Source organism: Motacilla alba, unplaced genomic scaffold, assembly GCF_015832195.1.
Source record: "Motacilla alba alba isolate MOTALB_02 unplaced genomic scaffold, Motacilla_alba_V1.0_pri HiC_scaffold_28, whole genome shotgun sequence".
Lineage (NCBI taxonomy): Eukaryota > Metazoa > Chordata > Aves > Passeriformes > Motacillidae > Motacilla > Motacilla alba.
The window spans coordinates 2,910,485-2,932,792 of record NW_024037374.1 but is presented as its reverse complement, the minus strand read 5'-3'; the positions used below and the strand labels follow the sequence as shown (position 1 = coordinate 2,932,792).

General features: G+C 49.5%; 2 pseudogenes; one reads left to right on the top strand and one right to left on the bottom strand.

The window, feature by feature from the left end:
• Positions 1-22,308, top strand: part of LOC119696322 — a 2,199,709-nt pseudogene that overhangs the window by 145,166 nt on the left and 2,032,235 nt on the right.
• The window catches only part of LOC119696323, a 1,148,804-nt pseudogene that overhangs the window by 93,533 nt on the left and 1,032,963 nt on the right, over positions 1-22,308 (bottom strand).

The window sequence follows — 22,308 nt, the reverse complement described above, 5'->3', positions numbered from 1 at the left end:
AAATGCCCCTTGGGGGGACACTGAGGGGTCCCGGTGGCGGCTGCTGGCAGAGGCAGCCTGGAGGAGCAGAGCCCTGTGTCCCCCAGGAGCCCAAAGCGGGGAGCCCAGAGAGGGGGGAGCCTCAACAGCCTGGAGAGGGGCAGGGGGGAATCCTTGAACTCCCTGCACCCCAAAGCAGACAATAAGGGGAGAAGGGGCCCCAGGACCCCAAAACCCCCAGCATCCCTAAGTGGGGAGATGGAAAAAGGGGAGCTTTTTGTATTCCTGGGACTCCCAGCAGCCTGGGGAGGGTGGGGACCAAGTAGATGGGGGACCCCCAGTACAAGTGTGACCCCCAGCAGCTGGGACAGGGGGAAACCCCCGAACACCAAAAGGGAAGAGACCAGAGATGGAGAACTCCTGGGAGGCATTTTCAGGGGTGAATCTTGGTGTTTGGGAGGTTTTTATGGAGCCCAAATGGCTGGTGACTTTTAGATATGGACTTGGGCAGAGGCATCGTCAGACTCAATGTGCTCATCCCTTGTTTTTCCCCAAACCAGGATTTCTCATTCCCAAACACAGGCCAGGTAGAGTAGGAGGCTAAGAGGAAGAGGAGGCTGCCCCAGGACACCCAGGCAGGTGAGGAGGAAGTCAGGGCCCCTTTCCCCCTCTCTCCTGCTCCATCTCCCAGCCCAGCATGGCCCCCGGCTGCAGGACAACCCTGCTGCCAGCGCCGTCCTGCTGGGGATGCCCTGGGGGCATCTCCTTCCCCTTCCCTCTGGCACAGTGGCAAATCCCATCCTCTCCTTGTCCTTCCTCCCCCAGACAAGGAGCTGAGGATGGAGACCAGGGAGGACAAATCCCCACAGCAGAACCTCCTGGAAGAGGCCGTTTTGAGTGACTCCATGGCACAGGAATCCAATGGGGTAGAAAAGCCACGGAGATCTTGCAGGAGGAGGGGCTGCAAAGCCAGCCCAGGGTGCTCTGAGGAGGAAAGACCCACCCTGTGCCAGGAAGGGGGACAGAGCTTCAGCCAGAGCTCACAGCTGGTGGTCCATGAGCAGCTTCACAATGGGGAGAAGCCCTACAAGTGCTTGGAATGTGGGAAGAGCTTCAGGCAGAGCTCTGACCTGATCCACCACCAGATGATCCACACTGGAGCATGGCCCTACGAGTGTAGGGAATGTGGGAAGGGCTTCAGGTGCAGCTCCGCACTCATCATCCACCAATGCATCCACTCTGAGGAGAGGCCCTACGAGGGTTCTGAGTGTGGGAAGAGGTTTGTATCAGCTCCCTTCTCCTCCAGCACCAGCGGATTCACACAGAGGAGAGGCCCTTCCGCTGCCCCGACTGCAGGATGGGCTTCAAGCACAACTCCCACCTCATCAGGCACCGGCGCATCCACACCGGGGAGAGGCCCTATGAGTGTGGGGAATGTGGGATGAGCTTCGGATCGAGCTCCAGCCTGATCCGCCACCACATGATCCACACCAGGGAACGGCCCTACGAGTGTGGGGAATGTGGGATGAGCTTCAGCTGCAGCTCCGATGTGATCCGCCACCAGAGGATCCACACTGGGGAAAAGCCATACCAGTGTGGGGAATGTGGGATGAGCTTCAGCCGGAGGGCCTACCTGATCATCCACCAAATGATCCACACTGGGGAGAGGCCCTACGAGTGTCCCGAGTGTCAGAAGAGGTTTCAGACCAGCTCCAGTCTCCTCCAGCACCAGCGGATTCACACCGAGGAGAGGCCCTTCCGCTGCCCCGACTGCGGGAAGGGCTTCAAGCAAAACTTCAATCTCGTCAGGCACCGGCGCATCCACACTGGGGAGAGGCCCTACGAGTGTCCCCAGTGTGGGACGAGTTTCACCCAGAGCTCTACTTTGATCAGACACCAACGGAGGCACCGGTAAGAGAAGCCCTGCAAATGCCCCAGCTGCAGGAAGAGCTTTGTGCACTGCCCCAACTTCATCCCTATTGGAGGACCCACGTTGGGAAGAGCCCTGATTACCCACATTCCCCGTGCTCTTTGTTGGGAAGACACCTGGCTGGTGGTCTCCACGTCCTCCTGTGTAGCAGGCCCAGGGCCTGCAAGGGCTCCCTGGCGTTCAGCAGCCCAAGATAGGAAATGCCGAGTCATGATGACTGGACCTTAGAAGCCGCTCTCTTCTGCCTTCGGACCCTTGCTTATCTCTCTGTAAGACTATAGGTCACTTTCCTTTGACCCTTACTATTGGACAATTTCTAGAACCCCTGTAACCTATATAAAGGGCTACTTTTGCCCAGCTTGTTAGAAGAGCTGTCCCTGAGAACCTTCGTAGAAGATCCTAATAAAGACTTTCCTGCAGAACCTCACACGGCGCTTCTCCTCTCTCTCCCTGTGTCTGCCTGCCTGCGGCACCTAGCAAGCTAAGGGCTGAAATCACACAATAAGCTGGTAATCACTGAAGAGATGATTTCACTGAACCTTGCTAAGGCAGCCTGTGGCTGAGACCTGCCTAGGAACTCAGACAAGCCGTGACGAGCAGGGCTGGGCTATCCGGATTCATTGCAGCCCGCTGGGACACCCCGAAACCCAGCAGAAGCTGCATTAGTTCTGTGCCACTCTCATACTTGTAAAATGTTTCCTCCTTCCAACAAATGTAAATCTACCCTCATTCATTTTAAACATACTGACCCTTGTTCTGTCACTGCAATATTTAGGAAAAAATAACTCTGACCACAATTTTCCCATTTTCACAGATCTTGGAAAGGAACCAAAAATCTCCCAGTGTGGGGTTTGGAGGCCTCATCCCATGAGCAGCAGGTAGAGGCTGAGGGCTCTGGGCTCAGTGGTGTGGAGACTGAGGACAGAACAGGAGTAGCCTGGCAGGGACTGAAGGGTGGTTTCAGAGAGGCTGGAGCATTTCTTCCTAGAGGATATAAGCATGAGAAGGGAACAATGGCACCAAGGGCAGCTGGGGAGGCCCAGAGAGGACACCAGGAGAAAGGAATTTCCCTACAAGGGCAGGGCTGTGGTGCAGCATGTGCCCCAGAAGGAGCCTGGAGCAGCCCAAGGCTTTGTGTGGGCAGGCAGAGGCAGCAAGACACAGAGCTGTCAGCAAAGGAAGGGGCCAGCCAGGTGGGACAGCCGGGGGATGGCAACAGCCTGAAGGACAGAGGCACATGTTTGCTCAGCATCAGAGACACCTTTCCCTTGCTTGTCCCTACCTGTCAACACTGCCTCCAGTGTTCTGCTCTGCCTGGAACCTGTGGACACTTTTTCAGTCCTGTCCTTCAGAAGGATATATTTAATGTATGAGAAACTTCTGTGTTTCAATATATTTTTGACTTTTGAGAAGTTTTTTGAGGTCTTTCTGAGGGACTGAATTTGATGCAAAGAGCACCAAAGCCCCAGAGGGTCATTAAAGTCCTTGTGCTGTGTCTGTGCTGCTGAGCTGGGCCGGGCTCCTGGCCCAGAGGCAGCTCCTGGCAAGGGCAGCGCTGCAGAGAGACAGCTCTGCCCAGGGGCAGCTCCTGTGCACAGCCCAGCAGGGCTGGGGCACTGCCAGGGCAGCTCAGGGACACGAGCAAGGCACAGACAGAGCTCACAGGGGCTCAGCACTGGCAGGGGCTGTGGCATGTCCCTGAGGGGGCTGTGTCACAGCAGCGCCTCTGTGGCTGTGTCATAGAGGCACAGAGCAGCTGTGATGTCAGCACAGGGCTGTGTGACAGCCCAGAGTGGGCTGTGTGAGGTCACAGATTGGGCTATGACATCACAGAGTTGTTTTTTTGAGATCACTGAGCAGCTACAGCATCACAGAGGGGACAGTGTGACATCACAGAGCAGGCTGTGACATCATGGCATGACTGTGTGACATAATAGAGCAGGATGTGAGGTCAAAGTATGTGCTGTGACATTAGAGAGTGACAGTATGACATCACAGAGAGGGTTTTGTGAAATCACTGGGGGGGTTGTGACATCACAGAGATGTCTGTGACATCATAGAGTAGGGTGTGAGGCCATAGAGCAGATCCTGCCATCATAGAGAGTGGCTCTGTGACATCAGTGAATAGGCTGTGACATCAGTGAATGGGTTGTGACATCACTGGGTGGCTGTGTAACATCATAGAGCAGGCTGTGACATCACAGAACAGTCTGTGACATCACAGTGTGACTTTGTGACATCACGAGTCTTCTGTGACATCACAGAGCAGCTGTATGACATCACAGGGACATCACACAGACATCACAGGGAGGCTCTGTGACATCATAGGGGGCTGTGTGACATCACAGAGATTATTATGTGACGTCACAGATTAGGCCGTGACGTGACTGATTAGGCAGTGTGACATCACAGAATGCTCTATGACATCACAGTGGCTGTGTGAGGTCACTGGGGAGGTCACTCTGTCCAGCCCCCCCCTCACAGTTCCCCCCAGAGCAGTCCAACACTGCTCATGCACAGCGGGGTCCCCTGTCCCCCCGGGTCCCCCCGCCCCCGATGCCGCAGCCTCCCCGAGAGGATGTTCCACGAGATCCACCCCAGAGCCTGACACGGGGATGGGGGGCTGGGGCCGTAGGGGTGGGACAGGGGGACAGGGACCCCCCAGCAGTGTCCCTGTGTGCCCCAGGGTCAGAGCCTGGGCCAGGGCTCCTTCACCCTGTTACAAACCAGGGCTTGAGAGCGCTGAAAAAATCCTTGGCAAGGGATCAGCAAAAAACAGATTAATTATTAGGCAACAGCACCACAAAAATCCTTGGCAAGAGTCACTCTGCTCCTGACTGGACACTTCAGGCACAGCAAGGAAACAAAGCAACAACAAAACCAAACCAAATCCAGGCAATCAAACCAGAAATGAACCTAGAACTGTCACCCTGTGTGTGTGTGACACAAGGAAAGTGAGGGCAAGGATAAAAGGAATATGGTCTAAAAGCTTAGCAGAGGTCAAACTTAACAGGACTTAACTTATATCTTAACCATGACTGATACTTAAACTTTACAATATAGCAAAAGAACAGCACTTAACAGTATTTAACCTAACTTATAACCTATGACTTAGCGATTTAAAGGAGGAATGACACTTAACATTATTTAACTTAGCTTATGACTTATATTATACATAAGAACTTATGAAAAGAACAACTCTTAACAACATTGAACTTAGCTTAGACCTTGTGATTTAACCTTACCTACAGGCCTGACTGACTCAGCTATCCAAGGCACTCAAGCCCCTCAGAGAGCAGCATTTCTGCCCCATTTCCCCAGCACAGGCACTCCGGTATGCACACAGACACCAAGAGTCAGTGCAAGGCACCTGTGAGAAATTCCCCTGAGGGCAGGAAATGCTCCCTGTGGATGCTTTGGCATCTCCCCAGCAGGTGAAGGGTTGAGCCTGGAGGAGTGGGGGGATCGGCCCAGGCTCTGTCGCTGTTCAGGGATCCCCGAGTGCAGCAAACGGGAGAGTTCCCGGCTGGGAGAGGCCCCACTCCGAGGAAGTCGCTGGCCCAGGAGAGCTCCAAGGGGCTCCTTTTGGAGCGCTGTTTGTAGGGCCCCAAGAGAGGGGCTTCAGTCCCAGCAATGGTTCATCCTGGCCGCACTCGGCATCAACAGCTTTCTTTGGCAGTGTGAGAACAGGGATGTTGTGGCACTGAGGGAACAAAGCAGTTCCCAGGGCTGCTCCTACAGAAAGCAGGAGCTCCTTGGGCAGCAGCAGGGCCTGGGGCAGCCAGTGTTTGTGATGAGCTGCAGAGGAGCTGAGCCCAGGGGCTGCTGGCCAAGGCCGAGGCCCAAGGAGCATTTCTCAGCTGGCAGGCGGCCTGAGAAGGGCAGGGGGGAATGCAGCAGCACAGGGCCCATGGAACCAAGGGAGCATTGTGACACTGTGGGGCCCTGTGAGACCAAGGGACCACTGTGACACTGTGGGGCCTCATGGAATCATGGAGAGCACTGTGACATTGCAAGGCCTCATGGAACCACAGGGACCATTATGACACTTTGGGGTGTCATGGGATGACGCGGCCATTGTGACACTGTGAGACTCCATGGAGCCAAAAGTCCATTGTGACATTGCAAGGCCTCATGGAACCATGGAAAGACCATTAGGACACTTCACATCCTCATGGAACCCAGGAGACCATTGGGACACTGTGGGGCCCCATGGAATAAGCAAAGCACTGGGACACTGTGAGGCCTCATGGAACCAGTGAAACCATTGTGACCCTGGGGGTCCCCACAGAACCAAGAGGACCATTGTGATACTGTGGGGCCTGGTGAAACCAAGAAGACCTTGTGACACTGAAGGGCTGCATGGAACCAAAGGTCCATTGTGACATTGCAGGGCCGCGTGTCATCAGGGGTCCATTGTGACACCAGGGATCCAAAGGAGACCATTGTGATACTTCAAGGCCCCATGGGATTCACTGGGACCATTGTGACACTGCGGGGCCTTATGAAACCTGGAGGCCACTGTGACATTGTGGGACCCCATTGAACCAAGGGTCCATAGTGACACTGCAAGTCTTCTTCTAATCAAGGCACCATTGTGACACTTCAGGGCCCCATAAAACCAAGGGCACACAGAACAGGTCTGGCTGGTTTGGCCTCCCCTGGAAAGCCTGACTGGTCCAGCTGACCTTGGCATGTTGAGGGTCTATTATCTGCTACTGAAAAACAGGCTCCATGCTTTCCTTGCTATGGAAAAGAACTGTCCTTCTCCTCCAAGCACCCATGGTCAGAATTGGGATTTCACCTCAAAATTTCCTTATATCCAGGGATTGTTCCCATAGGAATGGTGCGAGGCAAGTCTGGCTGGCAGTGGTTTCACAAGGGTCATTTCCCATCAGTCCCCAAAACATTGGGGAAGGCTCTGTGCTTTCCTTCCTATGGGAAAGAACAGTCCTGCTTCTCCAGGCACCCATGGGTGAGATTGGGATTCCACCTCCAAAATTCCCTAAATCCAAAGACTGCTCCCAGACAAAATCTGCCATTGCTGACAAGTCTGGCTGGCCTTGGCCTAGTGAGGCTCTCACCTGCCTTCCAAACACTGGGGCTCCGTGCTTTCCTTCCTATGGAAAAGAACTGTCCTTCTCAGCCAGGTGCCCATGGCCACAATTGGGGTTCCACCTCCAACACTGCCCATTGTGAGAGACTGGAGGAGATTGTTGGCTCAAAACATTTCATGTGTGAGGGAGGAAGGGGCAGGTCCACCCTTGCCCTGCCCTGGAAGCCCCAGTGTTATGTTTGCCCAATTATCCAATCACAAATAAAAACCAAACAGAATTAAAAGTAGCTGCAATTTTAATGAAGTAGTTTAGGATATATAAAATTGAATACACTCAAAATATTGACAATATAATTTGGTTAAAATGAGGAATAATCTGGTTCTGATAATAATTCATAAGTAAGAAAATTACTGTGGGATACGGAGTGCGAGGGCTTTGGGACCCCTGCCACCTCACATACAAGGTCATCAAGTTACAATTCCCCTTTTTATGCTGTGTGCCATCACCATCTCCTCCCATTTTCGATTTGTCACATTCGTATTTCCAACCTCATCATCATCTTCATCACGCATGTGCCACCATCCCTTTTAGGTGGTCGCAGCACTCTTTGGGGGTCGTCTGAGGAAGGCTTCTCCTCTTCCTCAGGTGTGCTTTATTTCCCCTTTGGATTACACATGCGCACCAAGCTGGTATCGTATGAGCCAAAACTAACATTATATGAGCCAATGCCATGTTCTAACATTAAAGCAATAAATCTCATACAATTAACATGTTCCTGATTTCCACCCAAGTTTTCCCTCTCTTTCAGATAAATTTAGTAATAGTTATCTCTTACTCCTTCCTGTCCTGAACATCTGCAGGAGAAAGGGGGGGAGTGGACCCCTCCCCTCCCTTCTTCCTGGCATTTCCCTTTTTAACCATTTTGTTATTGCCAAATAATAATTACTGTCTCGATATTGATTACTGTTTCAATTTTGTCAGCACGAATCACACCTATTTATCACAATTAGATATTAGGAAAAGCTTTTACTGGAAAAGTGATAAAGTACTGGAATTGTCTGCCCTGGGAGGTGGGGGAGTCACCATTCCTGGATGTGTTTACAAAAAGCCTGGATATAGTACTGAGTGCCGTGGTCTAGTTGAGATGGTGTTAGGGCATGTGTTGGACTTGATGATCTTAACAATCTCTTCCAGCCTTGTGATTCTGTGATTCTGTGCTTGTGTGACATCACAGACCAGGTTGTGACACCATACAGTAGGCTATGACATCGCTGGGTTACTACGTGACATCACAGAGCAGGCTGTGACATCACAGAGTGGCAACATGACATCACAGAGCAAGCTGTGAGGTCACAGAGTGTACTGTGACATTACAGGGTGGCTGTGTTACATCACGGAAGATGTTGTGACATTGCAGGGTGGTTCAGTGAGCCCACCGAGGTGCTGTTTGACATGCTAAGTGAGTTTTGACATCAGGATGTGACATCACAGGGCAGGCTGTGACATTCATTGGCTGGTTGTGTGACATCATAGAACAGGTTGTGATGTCACCAAGTGGGCTGTGACATCCCAGGGTGGCTGTGTGACATCACAGAACAGGCTGTGAGGCCACAGAGAAGACTCTGGCATCGTAGATAAGGGCTCTGTGCCATCACAGAGAAGCTGTGTGATGTCACAGAGAAGGCTGAGACATGACAGAGTGGGTTGTGACATCACAGAGCTGCCTGTGACATCACAGAGTGTGGGAGGACAGATTGTCAAGAGAACAGAGATAGTGCTGAAGGCTATCTTGCTCCTGATAAATTGCAGCTGGACTAATTCCAAAGAGTGGGAAAAGCCTTGCCCTTAATAGGATGTGTTTTATAAAGAGCGGGTTTATAAAGGAGCGGGTTAGCTGGCCGAGAATCAACTGCAGTCTGCAGGCTGTGCTGTGGGGAAAAAGAGCTGAGCAGTTGTGTGAGGGGCAGCAAAGGGGAGATGTCGTGTGAGGGAGAGACAGGCTCGTGTGGTTGTGCAAGGGACAGGAAAGAGTTAGCTGGTGCCACGGAAGGAAGAGAGAAGGAGTCAGAAGGCTGCGTGGAGTTGCCTGAGGGTAGTCTACAGACAGAAAGGTTTGAGAGTTTTTAGATAATAAGGGGCTGGCGCTTGGGTCATGACCCAAAGTCACACATGGGGGAAGGACCCAGGAAGACCAAGGGGGATTGAAGGCTGACCACGAGGCAAGCACACATCTTGACCCTACCTCCTCTTGGAATTTCTATCTGAACACTGCTGGAATCCAGGAGTTGGCAGCTGTGTGTGTGCTTCTCTGTATCTTTTTTGTCTTTCTCTCTTTCTGTGTCTTCTTCTTCTGTTTTGAGCTCCTGCAAATTTTGATTAACATTAATTTGGACAGGCTTGGAGTTTGTGAAGTTGAATGGGTCAAGTCAATGCTTGAGAAATATTTTTTGTTGATTGAATGTGTCTGTCATAGTTTGACATGAGAAGAATTAAAAAAGTAATTCAAAACTTTTTGTGTAACTGACAATCTGCTAAACCACTAAGATGCTGAACACGCCTCTGTGAAACACAGATGTTAAAGACAAAAAAACCCAGGAACCTCCTCTTTCTTCTTTAGTCAACAAAGAAATTGCTGGCCCTGGCCCCAGCCCCCATCTCAACCAAACCAAACCAAACCAAGCAACCCTGCTGTGGGCCAAGCCCCTTCCCCCCTGCCCAGGCTGCCCCCCTCCCATCAGCCCCATTCAAACCAAACCAAACCCCAACAACTACCAACCAGGAAAACAAGAGAGGCTACAAAACCCCAACCAGAACAAAGCTAGCCACAGCTATTCAAATCTTACCATCAAGTCCCCTCCCACCAACACAACTAAAACCAAAGACCCCTACAACCTACAACCCATACAAAATAACCCTACAACTGAAATTAATCTCAAAAAACCCAAAAACCAACATAAAACCAATCCTAACACAACCCAACCACAACTTCCACCACAAGTTACTGGCGGGTCAGGTGTTAACCCTTGCAATACTTCAGTCCTCCTTCGAGTAAAAAAACAACTAAATACAAGCATGGTAAAAAAAAAAAATAGAACCTTCAAAGTCAGTAAAGAAGAAATTAAATCCAAATTTAAAAAAAAAATACCTTACTCTTAAAACTAAAATATTGCTATAAATTTTAAAGAAAAAATTCTTTTTCATTATAACACATAAAACTATAAAAACATTAAAATATTCAAATTACATTAAAAAATCCCTCCATAATAAAATAAAATATGTAAAAAAACCTGTAATTTCATGAAAATTTTAAACAGGAAAAAAAAGTAATCTAGTATCCCCAAGAGAAGATCTCTCTCCCCAGAGATAAAAATAAATTTTAAAGGAAATAATAAAAACTTTTACCATCAAAGAACTCATCTTTGAAACAATACCCCATAAGTAGACATGGCCCATCAACAAGCTAAAAAAAAGCTTGTAGCAATAAAAAACAACTTCACAATAACAAAGTTCCCCAGACAAGTTTTATCCATAACAAAAGTAAGAACCACAAAAAGTATTTTTCCTCTTGTAAAAAATCTCCATAACCCTAACAAGAAAATCTTCTCTCCCTATGCAAGCTAAAAAGACTATTCTAGAAATAGTAAACTAACTAGAAATTTTTGGTTTAGCTTATTTACATTGACAGTAAAAAAAATGTAAAGAAAAAAAAGTGTTCTGAAGAGTTTATTTTAATTCTTACTATCTTTTTTCTTCTATTACATTTTAAAAAAATTCTTTATACCCTTCTAAAATATTAGGCTTACCTTACCTTTCTCCTAATCCTATCTCACAACATAATAAATACAGAAATATTACCCACACTAAAACCCACCACACTCATCAGTACATGAATTAGAAACTGCAAAATTAGAAAAATCCTAAATTAACAAACCAAAACCACTACAATGACATAAAAAAAGCTTTTGCCAAAGGTTCTCTGATTTTCTAAAATTCCCAGTAAAGGCTGTTTGGTTGTTTTCAGCTCCTGAGAATCTCTTGTTGGTATTTCTCCAGGGAGTCCAACCCAGAAAACACAAACAATTGTAATTCCTTTTCAATGTCTCATTGAGAGAATTGTTTGGGGGATGGGGGTCAGGGCTTGTGTGTCCTGCTTGGCACAGCCCAGGCAGGGCTCTCCCAGCCCCATTCCACACTCCATTTCCCAGCTGGAGCCGCTGGTGCCTCTGAGTTGTGCTGGCCCAGCCCCAGGGACGCTCTCCTTGTCTGCCCATTCCCCCACGGGCTCTGGCCAAGGATGGCCTCAGTGGGGGCTGCTGACATCCTCAGCAACCTGGAGGCTGCTGCTGAATTGTACTGCTGCAGAGGCTTGTTCAGCCTGCAGCTCTTCAGTGCAGGAATTCAGTGTCCCAGGGCTCATTAACATTCAGAACACCTTCACAAGCCAAGCCTCTGGGAATAATTTGATTTAGGTTTTCGAATCTTTTGTGGTTAATTAGACAGATTCCATCAGTGTCTTCAAGCTGAATATATTCTACTTAAAAAGACAGTGAGAAATGATTTCTTTATGTCCTGTTTAGGTTTTTTTTCCTGTTACTAAATTGATATGTGCAATCTCCAATTGACACTGAATCCAAGTACCTCCTCATGCAGTTTGAATAGATATGAAAATCAAGACCCTTCATGGCTGACAATCCATCAGACTCTGTCCCTACTCTCACCCCACCATTTCCCCCATCCAAGGCCTGGCACTCAGAGCAGCCTTGTGCAAATCTGAGCTCCCTCCAGCTCAGGCTGCACCTGCAAAAGTCATTCCTCTGCTGCATATTAAATCCCCTTTCCACAGCAGACAGTCTCAGAGCAATGGAAAACACCTTTTGTGCCCTGCACACATCCCAAAGCCTCCCCCCAAACCCTCCCTGCCCCGGTTCTGCCCAGATTTGCTCTTTGCACACACGAGTCACAGGCGGAAGTCAGGGCTCCCTCCATGCCCAGAGGGAGGAAAAGAGAGAAAGTGGATGAAGAGCTCTCCTGTGCAGAGCCAAGGTCCAAGTGCCCCTGCAGTGGGAGCCACAGCTCATCAGGTTTGTGTCCTTTGGGCTCAGGGACTGGTGACACTCAGAGGCACAGAAAGGTTTCTTGCTAACAAGCACAAGTTGAACATTGGAACAGTTTAATCGCCATCACAGCTCTTCCCTCAGCTCTCTGGGATGTCCCAGCAGCATGGGACGTGTCCCACATCCCCCAAGGAATTTCCGTACAGGAAGTTTTAGATAACGATTGTTGGAACCCAGAATGTCCCTCAGACATACTTGGATGTTCCAGACTCAGGTCAGAAGTATCTGAGACCCTGGCATGCAGCTAGAAACCCCCGTGGCTTTGAATCTGACCCATGGAACCATTTCCCAACTTTGCAGGAAGAACAAGAAGTCACGAAAGTTTAGATATTGTAGTAGAAATAGTCACAAAGTGAAAGGAAGCATTTTTGGGTGCTGTACAAGGGGGTTTTAAGCCTTGAAGGCAGGGGTCCAAGTTTTGTACATGGGGGTCGGGGGTTCTAAGGTGGAGGGCTTTGGGTGTGCCCTGTCCTCCTTCTTTCTCCTTCCTAGCCTCCATGTCTTTGGTGATGTTGGCACTCACAGATTGGTCTAGAGTAGAAAGTCACCATTCAATATAGATAGTAGGCACTGGGGAAAAAGTATAAACATGTAGTACGTAATTTATGATATAAAAGATGGCACCAGCCCCCTGGGAGGGCAGTGTGCCTTTGTCTGACCTGCTGAACGGGCCACAGCAGTTCAGGAAAAAAATCTTTAGATAACCTACAATAAACTATCTTGAGACCGGACAACAGAGGACTACTGAGACTTTCTTTGAAGACATGGGTTGGAGGAGAGACTTTTCCATCTTTTGGGGTCACCCCAATCCAGGGGTGAGACCCGACAGGTTTTCTTGTTGGTTAATTATTTAAATATTTATTTTCTTGTGAGATAGGATTACAACAAAGGTAAAGCAGGCTTAACATTTTAAAAGGGTATAAAGAAAATTTTATTAAAAGTAATAAAAAGAAAAAAGGTAGTAAGTATTAAAATGAACTCTTTAAAACACTTATTTTTTCTTTACAACTTTTTTTTTACAAACAATGTAAAGAAACAAAATCTGAAACTTCTAGCTAGTTATTATTTTGAATATTTTTAATATTTTATAGTTTTATGTGTTATAATGAAAAAACTTTTTTCTTTAGAGTTTACAAGAGAATTTTAGTTTTAAAAATAAGGTAACTTTTTCTTTTTTTTTGGGGATTAAATTTCTTCTTCATGACCTTTGATGGTTTTACGCTGTTTTTTATATGCTTGTATTTTGTTTTTCTTTAATTGAGGGAGGATTAAAGTATTGAAAGGGTTAACACTTGACCAGCCAGTAAGTTGTCCTGGAAGTTGTGGTTGGGCCGTGTTAGGATTGGTTTTCTGTTTGGTTTTGGGGTTTTTTGTGTTTAATTTTAGTTGTAGGGTTATTTTTGGTGGGTTGTAGGTTGTAGGGGTTTTTGGTTTGAGTTGTGTTGGAGGGAGGGGCATTGATGGTAAGATTTGAATAGCTGTGGCTAGCTTTGTTCTGGTTTGGGTTTTGTAGCCTCTTTTGTTTTCCTGTTCGGTAGTTGTTGGGGTTTGGTTTGGTTAGAATGGGGCCAATAGGAGGGGGCAGCCTGGGGAGGGGGGAAGGAGCTCAGCCCACAGCAGGGTTGCTTGGTTTGGTTTGGTTTGGTTTGGTTTGGTTTGGTTTGGTTTGGTTTGGTTTGGTTTGGTTGAGATGGCGGCCGGGGCCTGCTACTTTTTTGTTGACTGGAGAAGAAAGAGGAGGTTCCTGGGTTTTTCATCTTTAACATCTGTGTTTCACAGAGGCGTGTTCAGCATCTTAGTGGTTTAACAGATTGTCAGTTACACAACAAGTTTTGTATTACTTTTTAAAATTCCTTCACATGTCAAACTACGACAGACATTCAATCAACAAAAAAACCTTCTCAAAGCATTGACTTGGCCCATTCAACTTCAAAAGCTCTAAGCCTGTTCAATTTAATGATAATCAAAATTTACAGGAGCACAGAAACAGAAGAAGAAGACACAGAAAGAGAGAAAGACTAAAAAGATACAGAGAAGCACACACACAGCTACCAACTCCTGGATTCCAGCAGTGTTCAGATGGAAATTCCAAGAGGAGGTAGGGTCAAGATGTGTGCTTGCCTTGTGCTCAGCCTTCAATACTCCTTGGTCTTCCTGGGCCCTTCCCCCAGGTGGGCCTTGGGCTCATTTGGTCCCTCAGGAGCTGGGCTGGGGGCTGCAGAGGTGGCTGTGGAGCATTGCCTGTGCTGTGCCAGGGCCTGGCAGCCACTGCTGGGCTGGGATAGAGGCTCTGGGGGGATTGGGCTTTGAGGGCAGGGCAGTGCTGGGCTTGCAGGGCAGGGCAAGGCTGGACCTGCCCCTTCCTCCCCCACACACAAAATGTTTTGAGCCAACAATCTCCTCCAGTATCTCACTGTAGGCAATGTTGGAGGTGAAATCCCGATTTGGCCATGGGTGCCTGGCCAAGAAGGACAGTTCTTTTCCATAGGAAGAAAAGCACAGAGCCTTCCCTGTGTTTAGAAGGCAGGTGAGAGCCTCATTAGGCCAAGGCCAGTCAGACTTATCAGTAATGCAGATTATGTCTGGGAGCAGTCTTTGCATATAGAATTTTGGAGGTGAAATCCCAATTCTGACCATGGGCGCATGGAGAAGCAGGACAGATCTTTCCCATAGGAAGGAAAGCACGGAGCTCCATTGTTTCATTACCAGAAGAGACCCTCAACATGCCAAGGTCAGCTGGACCAGTCAGGTGGCCCCTGGGATGCCAAGCCAGAGCAGTTCCATGTTCCCTTGGTTTTATGGGGCCCTGCAGTGTCATAATGATGCCTTGATTCCATGGGGTCCAGCAGTGTCACAATAGTCCCAAAGATTCCATGAGGCCTTGCAGTGTCACAATGGTCTCTGTGGTTCCCCAGGCCCCACATTGACACATGACTTCTCTGTTCCATGAGGCCCACAGTGTCACAATGGACCTTTGGACCCTGGGGTTTGCAGTGTCACAATGGTCTCCTTTGGCTCCACAGTGTCACAATGGACCATTGATGACAGGAGGCCCCTCTGTGTCACCCTGGAGTTTTGGTTCCATGCAGCCCTGCAGTGTCACAAAGGCCTCTTGGTTTCACCAGGCCCCAGAGTATCACAATGGTCCTCTTGGTTCTGTGGGGACCCCCAGGGTCACAATGGTCTCACGGGTTCCATGGGGCCTCATAGTGTCACAATGCTTTGCCTATTCCATGGGCCCTCATAGCACCACAATGGTCTGTCTCCATGATCCCATGAGTCCCCTCAGTGTCACAATGGTCTCCTTGGTTCAATGGTGCCCTACAGTGTCCCAATGGCCCCTTGGCTCCATGAGACCCCAAAGTGTCACAATGGTCTCCACGATTCCCTGAGGCTCCGCAGGGTGACAATGGACCCTTGGTTCCATGGGGCCTCACAGAGTTAAAATGATCCCTACATTCCATGCAATGTAGCGATCATTGCGACACCGGCAAGAGGACCCAGGGGAACAGGGGACACCACAGTGCAGGAGCAGTGTTGGACTCCTCTGGGGTAAACTGTGAGGGGGGGCCGGGGTGGAGTGATCTCCCCAGTGACCTCACACAGACTCTGTGATGTCACACAGACCCTTGGATGTCACACAGCCTTCTCTGTCATGACACACTACCCCTGTGATGTCACACAGCCATTGTGATGTCACAGAGCTAACTATATTATTTCACCCTGTGATGTCATACAGCAGTGTTGTGATATCACAGAAAACTGTGATGTCACAAAGTCACCCTGTGATGTCAGAGCCTGCTCTATGATGTTACACAGCTACCTGGTGATGTCACAATCCCCTCAGTGATGTCACAAAACCCTCAAGAACTCAGTTACATTGAAACACTGAAGTTTCTTGCACTTTGAAGAGATCCCTGTCAGGGACACAACTGAGAAAGTGTCCCCAGGTTCCAGCCAGAGCAGAACACTGGAGGCAGTGATGACAGCTGGGGACAAGCAAGGGAAAGGTGTCCTTGGTGCTGAGCAAAGCTGGATGTGTTTCAGGAATGCAAAGGGCCAAGGCCTGAGCCCCAGCCCCCGGCAAGGCAGATCCTGTCCCTCCCTCCTTGCTCAGGGCTCTTCCCGGGATGGGCACTGGCATGTGGGGATGTGCAATGCCAAGGGCAGGAGCATGGGGCGGTCCCTGCCAGGCTGCTGAGCAGGGACAAGGAGGCAATGAGGCCCCAGGCCTGCAAGGGTCACTTGTCCCCTCGTGGCCTCAGGCCCAGGGCCAGCAGCCATGGCCCAAGTGCTGCCCCTGTTGGCTCTGTCAGGGCCTTGCAGCTGCTGCCCATCCCTGTGCCCTGTGCAGCCCAGGCTGTGCTACAGTGTCCCTGCCCTGCGCCTCTGTCCCTGCAGGCTGTCGTCATGCCCCGGCTGCCCCACCTGGCTGGCCCCTTCCTTTGCTGACAGCTCTGCCTCCTGCCTGCCTCTGCCTGCCCACACAAAGCCTTGGCCTTGGTACCAAAAGGGTTAATTCAATTTTTACCGTGCCTGTGAACTTCTAGCACAAGAACAAGGCATGCAGGGCCTGCTTTCCCAGCGAGGATGGTTGGAAGACCACAAGAAGACACCTAGCTCAGGAATGCAGTGACGGAAAAAGGAAGGACTGAATCTGGGAACTTGGGGTCAGTTTTATGGTAACGGGTAAGTGGTAATACACATTTAGTGACTGTATATAAGCAACACACTGGTAGAATTACATGTCCACAGAAGGTTAGGAGTTATCCCTCACTGGACCTCAGGCCTGAATAAATGATACTGTCTTAAAGAGCAAATTAGTGTTAAGGAGTCCTGTTCCGATATTTTGGAGATTTGGTGATGGCAGGGCCTCAAAGATCTAAGGAGTCAACTGTGACACTGTGAAAACTCATGGAACAAAGTTAAATTGGAACAAAAGGTAAATTGGTCTGTGGCCTTGCCGGCATGGCCAGTCTGAGAAGGTGCTCCAATTTAAACATTGTGACTCTGCAGAACCCCATGGAACCAAAATCCATTTTGGCACATTGGGGCCACATTGAACCAATGGTCCACGGTGACACTGCAGATCCAAGGAGACCATTGTGACACTGAGAAACCTCTTGGTGACCATTCTGACACAGCAAGGACTCGTGGAACCATGGGTCAATTGTGACACTGCAGAACCTCATGGAACCACGGTGACCATGTTCTACCACAGAACTTCATGGGACAAAGGGACCATGGTGACACTGCAGAGCCAAGGAGACTGCTGTTGGCAGTGGGAAAGCTCATGGAACCAAGGGTCCATTGTGACACAGCAAGGCCTGGTGGAACCAAGGGTCCATTGTTAAACTGTGGGGCCTCAATGGAACCATGAGCCATTGTGACACTGCGTGGCCACATGGAGCCAAGGGGCCACTGTGACACTGCGGATCCAAGGAGACCATTGTGACTGAGGAACCGCATGGAACCAAGAGTCCGTTGTTCCACTGTGGGGCCCGTGGAACGAAGGGCACCACAATGACTTTGAGGAGCCTCATGGAACAATGGAGACTGTTCTGACACTTTGGGAACCACTGGAACCAAGGGGCCATTATAGCATGGCAGGGCCTCGTGGAATCACGGGGACTACAGAGAACATTGTGGGACTCTGTAGGATGAAGGGTCCAACGGAGCCAAGGATACCATTGTGACACTCTGGGGCATCATGGAACCAAAGGTTCATTGTGACACGGCGGGGTCTCATGGGATCCTGGAGGCCATTTTTACACTTTGAGGCCTCATTGAATCAAGGGGCTCTGCAGGGCCTCATGGAACCAAGGAGACTTTTCTGACATTGTGAGTCCCCATGGAACCAAGGGACCATCATGACATTGTGGTACCAAGAAGACCCCTGTGACCCTGCAAGGCCTCATGGAAGCAAGGGACCATTGTGACACTATGGGGCCCCATGGAAACAAGGGTCAAGTGCGACACAACTGGGCCTTGTGGAACCAAGGATACAATGTGACATCATCATTGTGACACTGCAGGGCCCCATGGAAACTAGGGAACAGGTCTGGTTGGTTTGGTGTGACTGGTTCAACTGCCCTTGGCATGTTTAGGGTCTCTTCTCATGTACCCCTGAAACACTGGGGCTCTGGGCTTTGCTTCAAATGGAAAAGAATTGTCCTTATCATCCAAGCATCCATGGCCAAAATTAGGACTCCATGGCCAGAAGTGGACGAAACTAGATGAAAAGCTGCCATTACTGACAGGTCTGGCTGGCCTTGGCCTCTTTCCTGAAGGGTGGCTCTAACCTGCCTTCCAAAGACAGGGGCTCTGTGTTTTCCTTCCTATGGAAAAGAACTGGCCTCCTCCTCCAGGAAAAAAAGGGCTGAAATTGGGATTCAACATTCAAAATTTCAAATATCCAAGGGTTGCTCCCAGACAAACCTGCCAGGACAGGCAGGTATGTCTGATCTGGGCCCCTGGTGACTGCAGTTCATCAGTGGTCAGTGGCAGATCAAATCCATTGACTGGATGTCGCTCTGGACGCTTCCCTTGGAGCATCTTCGGGGAGGGAATGCTGGGGCTGTCATCACTGGGATGTCACAGACAGGGGAACATGGGGGCTCTGAAGTTTCCTTTCTGTGGAGACCAACGTGACACTTCAGGGCCTCATGAAACCAAGGGGCCATTGTGACACTGTGGGGCCTCGTGGAACCAAGGACATCTTTGTGGCTCTGTTGGGCCGCATGGTCCCACGGGGCCAGTGTGAAGCAGCAGGGCTTTGTGGAACCAAGAGGCCATTGCTGCATTTCAGGGCCTCATGGAGTCAAAGGGCCGTTGTGATCCTGCAGGGCACTGTGGATCCATGGAGAGCATTGTGGCATTGCAAGGCCCCATGGATCCATGGAGACCATTGTGACACTGTGGGGCCCCATGGAAACAGAAGGCCACTGTGACACTTCAGAAGCAAGGAGAACATTGTGACACTGCAGAGCGCCATGAAACCAAGGGGACATGGAACAGATCTGGCTGGCTTGGCCTCCCTGTCAGGGGCCACCTGACAGGTTGTCCTAGGGTGACATTATGATGCTTGTATCCCCATTTGTGTGTTCTGGTTATGCTGGATATTATGTTCTGTGCCTTCAAGACTGGTTCTGAAGAGCGAATGTTTTGTTTTGGGTTTTGTTATCAGCCCGCTCCCCCACGGCTGGCGGGACACAGAGACGGGGCAGTGCATAGTGCAGCTTTTGCTTTTTGCTGGGCTTTTTGCTTTGCTCTTGCTCTGGCTTCTGCTTGCTCCTGCTTTGCTCTTGCTTTTGCTTCTGCTCATTAGTTAGTTTAGCTAAGCTGTCCGAATCTTTTCTTCTGGACTATTTTTTCTTTTCCTTTCCCTTTTTGGAACTACTTGAACCTGCTCTGGACTGGGACCTGGGAAACACCGAGAGTTTGCACCTTGTGGCCTGCAGCAGCCATCCCCAGCAACAGAGGGACTGACAACAGAGCACCACTCCCAAGAGAGACTTTCTGAATTTGTCATCCTTTTCAGAGCAGATAAAGAGTGTTGTCATCCGGTATTGTTCATTCTGTGTGCTGGGGGCTGCTGTGCCTGTTAAATAAACAGGTTCTTTCCACTTCTCTCCAAGGAATCCTTCCCGAACTGGTTTGTGGGGAGGGGCCGTGTGGATTTGCAATCTGGAGGGGCCCCCTTTTGGAGGTTTCCTCCCACATTTGTCCTAAACTCGGACAAAATTTGGTGTCCAACGCATGGGGCTCAAGAGAGAGTGGAAAAAAACCTGTTTTGAGTGCATTTTGGTTGTCATTACTCTGTGTTGGTATAAAGCAGGTAATAGCCATGGTTTTTGAATTCATAATGTCTCTTGGGGTGGAGGCTTGCATGCATTTCTGGTCCCTTGGGTTTATTTGAGATCTTAATACCTTTATGGACCCTAGGTTTATTTTCTCATCCAGAAATAGCTCTAGTATTTTCCCTAATACATAGTTTTTACAGCAGAGGGGCAGTGACCAGAATAGCCACCCGGCTGGCCTTGGTGGTAATGGTTTGTAAGAAGTTGATAAAGGTGCTGGGGTCTGTTCCAGGGATGAATGGTTCATGGCTATGGGTATGCACCCAGTTTGTCAGAGGAGGAGCAGGGGATGAGGCTTTTCAGCCTTTGCTTTTCTTCTTCTCCTCTGAATCTGTTACCTCCCTGTTGGAGAATGTTCAGATTCCCCTGAATGTTAAAGAGACCACCTTTCTGATATTTATTCTGGTAAGCTTCCTCTATACAGTTAGCAGCTTCTCTAGAATGAGGGCTGAGATTTCTAGATGGGCTGATGATATCCGTGACCCAGGAGTAGACCCAGGCATGGAAAATCCTGAGTGGGGTGGGAAATGGGAGGATATGGGCCAAATCCTGAAGGGATTCTCTGACCCTATAGTCTGGGACTTTCCCCATGAACCAATTCAGAACCCAGCTGAGGTGGGGAAATACCTGAAAGAGAAGTACCATGATGACCCTGAGGAGAAAAAGCTCACTGCAGTGAGCTGGGCCCTGGCATATGCTTATCGCACGGTGCTCGATATTCTAGGGCAGCAGACAGAGGCAGGGAGGCAGGGAGATAAATCAGCAGCTATCCCAGTCACTCAGGCTGCAGCCAACACCCCAGGCTCGAAGCCAGCAGCCAAACCAGACACTGAGCCTAAGCCAGCAGCTAAACCAGACAATAAGCCTCAACCAATGGCTGCTGCTACTGGCACTAGAAGTGGAAATGGCACAGATGAGACCGATTGACCAGTGGATGATGATGATGATTGTGATGCAGGAGAAGTACCTTCAACACGTCGTGACATAAAATGAGGAGTCAGAGCAACAGGCGCAAGATCAGAAGCCAATAGTGAGTCCTTTTCCCTGAAGGACCTTCGTGGCCTAAGGAAGGATTACACCCGAGGATCTAATGAATCCATAATTAGCTGGTTAGTCCGTCTTTGGGATGCTGCAGGCAAGGCTACAATTCTGGATGGCACTGAAGGGAGGCATTTGGAATCCCTGTCACATGATCCTGTCATCGACCAAGGAATGATGAGGGGGGCTGACCCTCACAGCCTCTGATCACAGGTCTTGGACAGCATCGCACAAAGATACCTGAGTGCAGATGATCTCTATATGCAGCAAAGCCAGGGGAAGACCATGGAACAAGGGATCCAATGCCTGAGAGAAATGGCAGTGTCAGAGATTATCTTCTCAGATTACATAACAACTAGGAATCCTGACTTGGTACCATGCACGTCTGTGATGTGGTGAAAACTCGTACGACTTGGGCCACACGAATACGCTTCTGCTTTAGCCATAATGAAGCGGGATGACAGGGATGAGACCGTGCTTGATATGGCAAAGAAGCTGCGAGCATATGCAGATGCTGTACATGGCCCAACACATGCCAGAATCGCAGCGGTGGAGACACATCTGCAGAAGTTAGAGGACAAGATGGAGGAGAATCATAAGAAGCTCAGAGAGGAGATTAAAGAAGACCTTCTCCAAATCTCAGCAGTGCAGATCAGAGGTTCTGGTACCCAACGCAGATGTTCCCCAGATGGAGAGAGAAGATACACCCCACGAGCTGAGCTGTGGTTCTTCCTGTGTGATTGCGGAGAAAACATGAGGAGATGGGATGGAAAATCTGCTGCTGCTCTGACCCAACGAGTGTGTGAATTGAAGGAAGGCAGGGCTCAGAGAGGAAGTTCCACCAAAAGGGAAGCAGCTCCAGTTGCCCGTAGCCAAACTGCCAGGTATGATAATGATGATGATGACATGTCCGATCCCCTTGAAGGAGCCTCCAAGACATATGCCCAGGGAAAGAAGGATAACCAGGCTTAGAGGGGCCCTGCCTCTGGCTAGGTAGAGGCTAGGGAAAACCGTGTTTTCTGGACTGTGTGGATTCGTTGGCCTGGCACATCAGAACCACAAGAGTATAAAGCTTTGGTTGACACTGGTGCCCAGTACATTAATCCCATCAAGACATGTGGGGACAGAACCTGTTTCTATTGCTGGTGTGACAGGGGGATCACATGATTTCACTTTGGTGGAAGCTGATGTGAGCCTGGATGGAAATGAGTGGAAGAAACACCCTATTGTGACAGGCCCATGGGCTCCATGTATTTTGGGCATAGATTATCTCCAAAGTGGGTATTTCAAAGACCAAAAAGGACTCAGGTGGGCATTTGGAATAGCAGCTG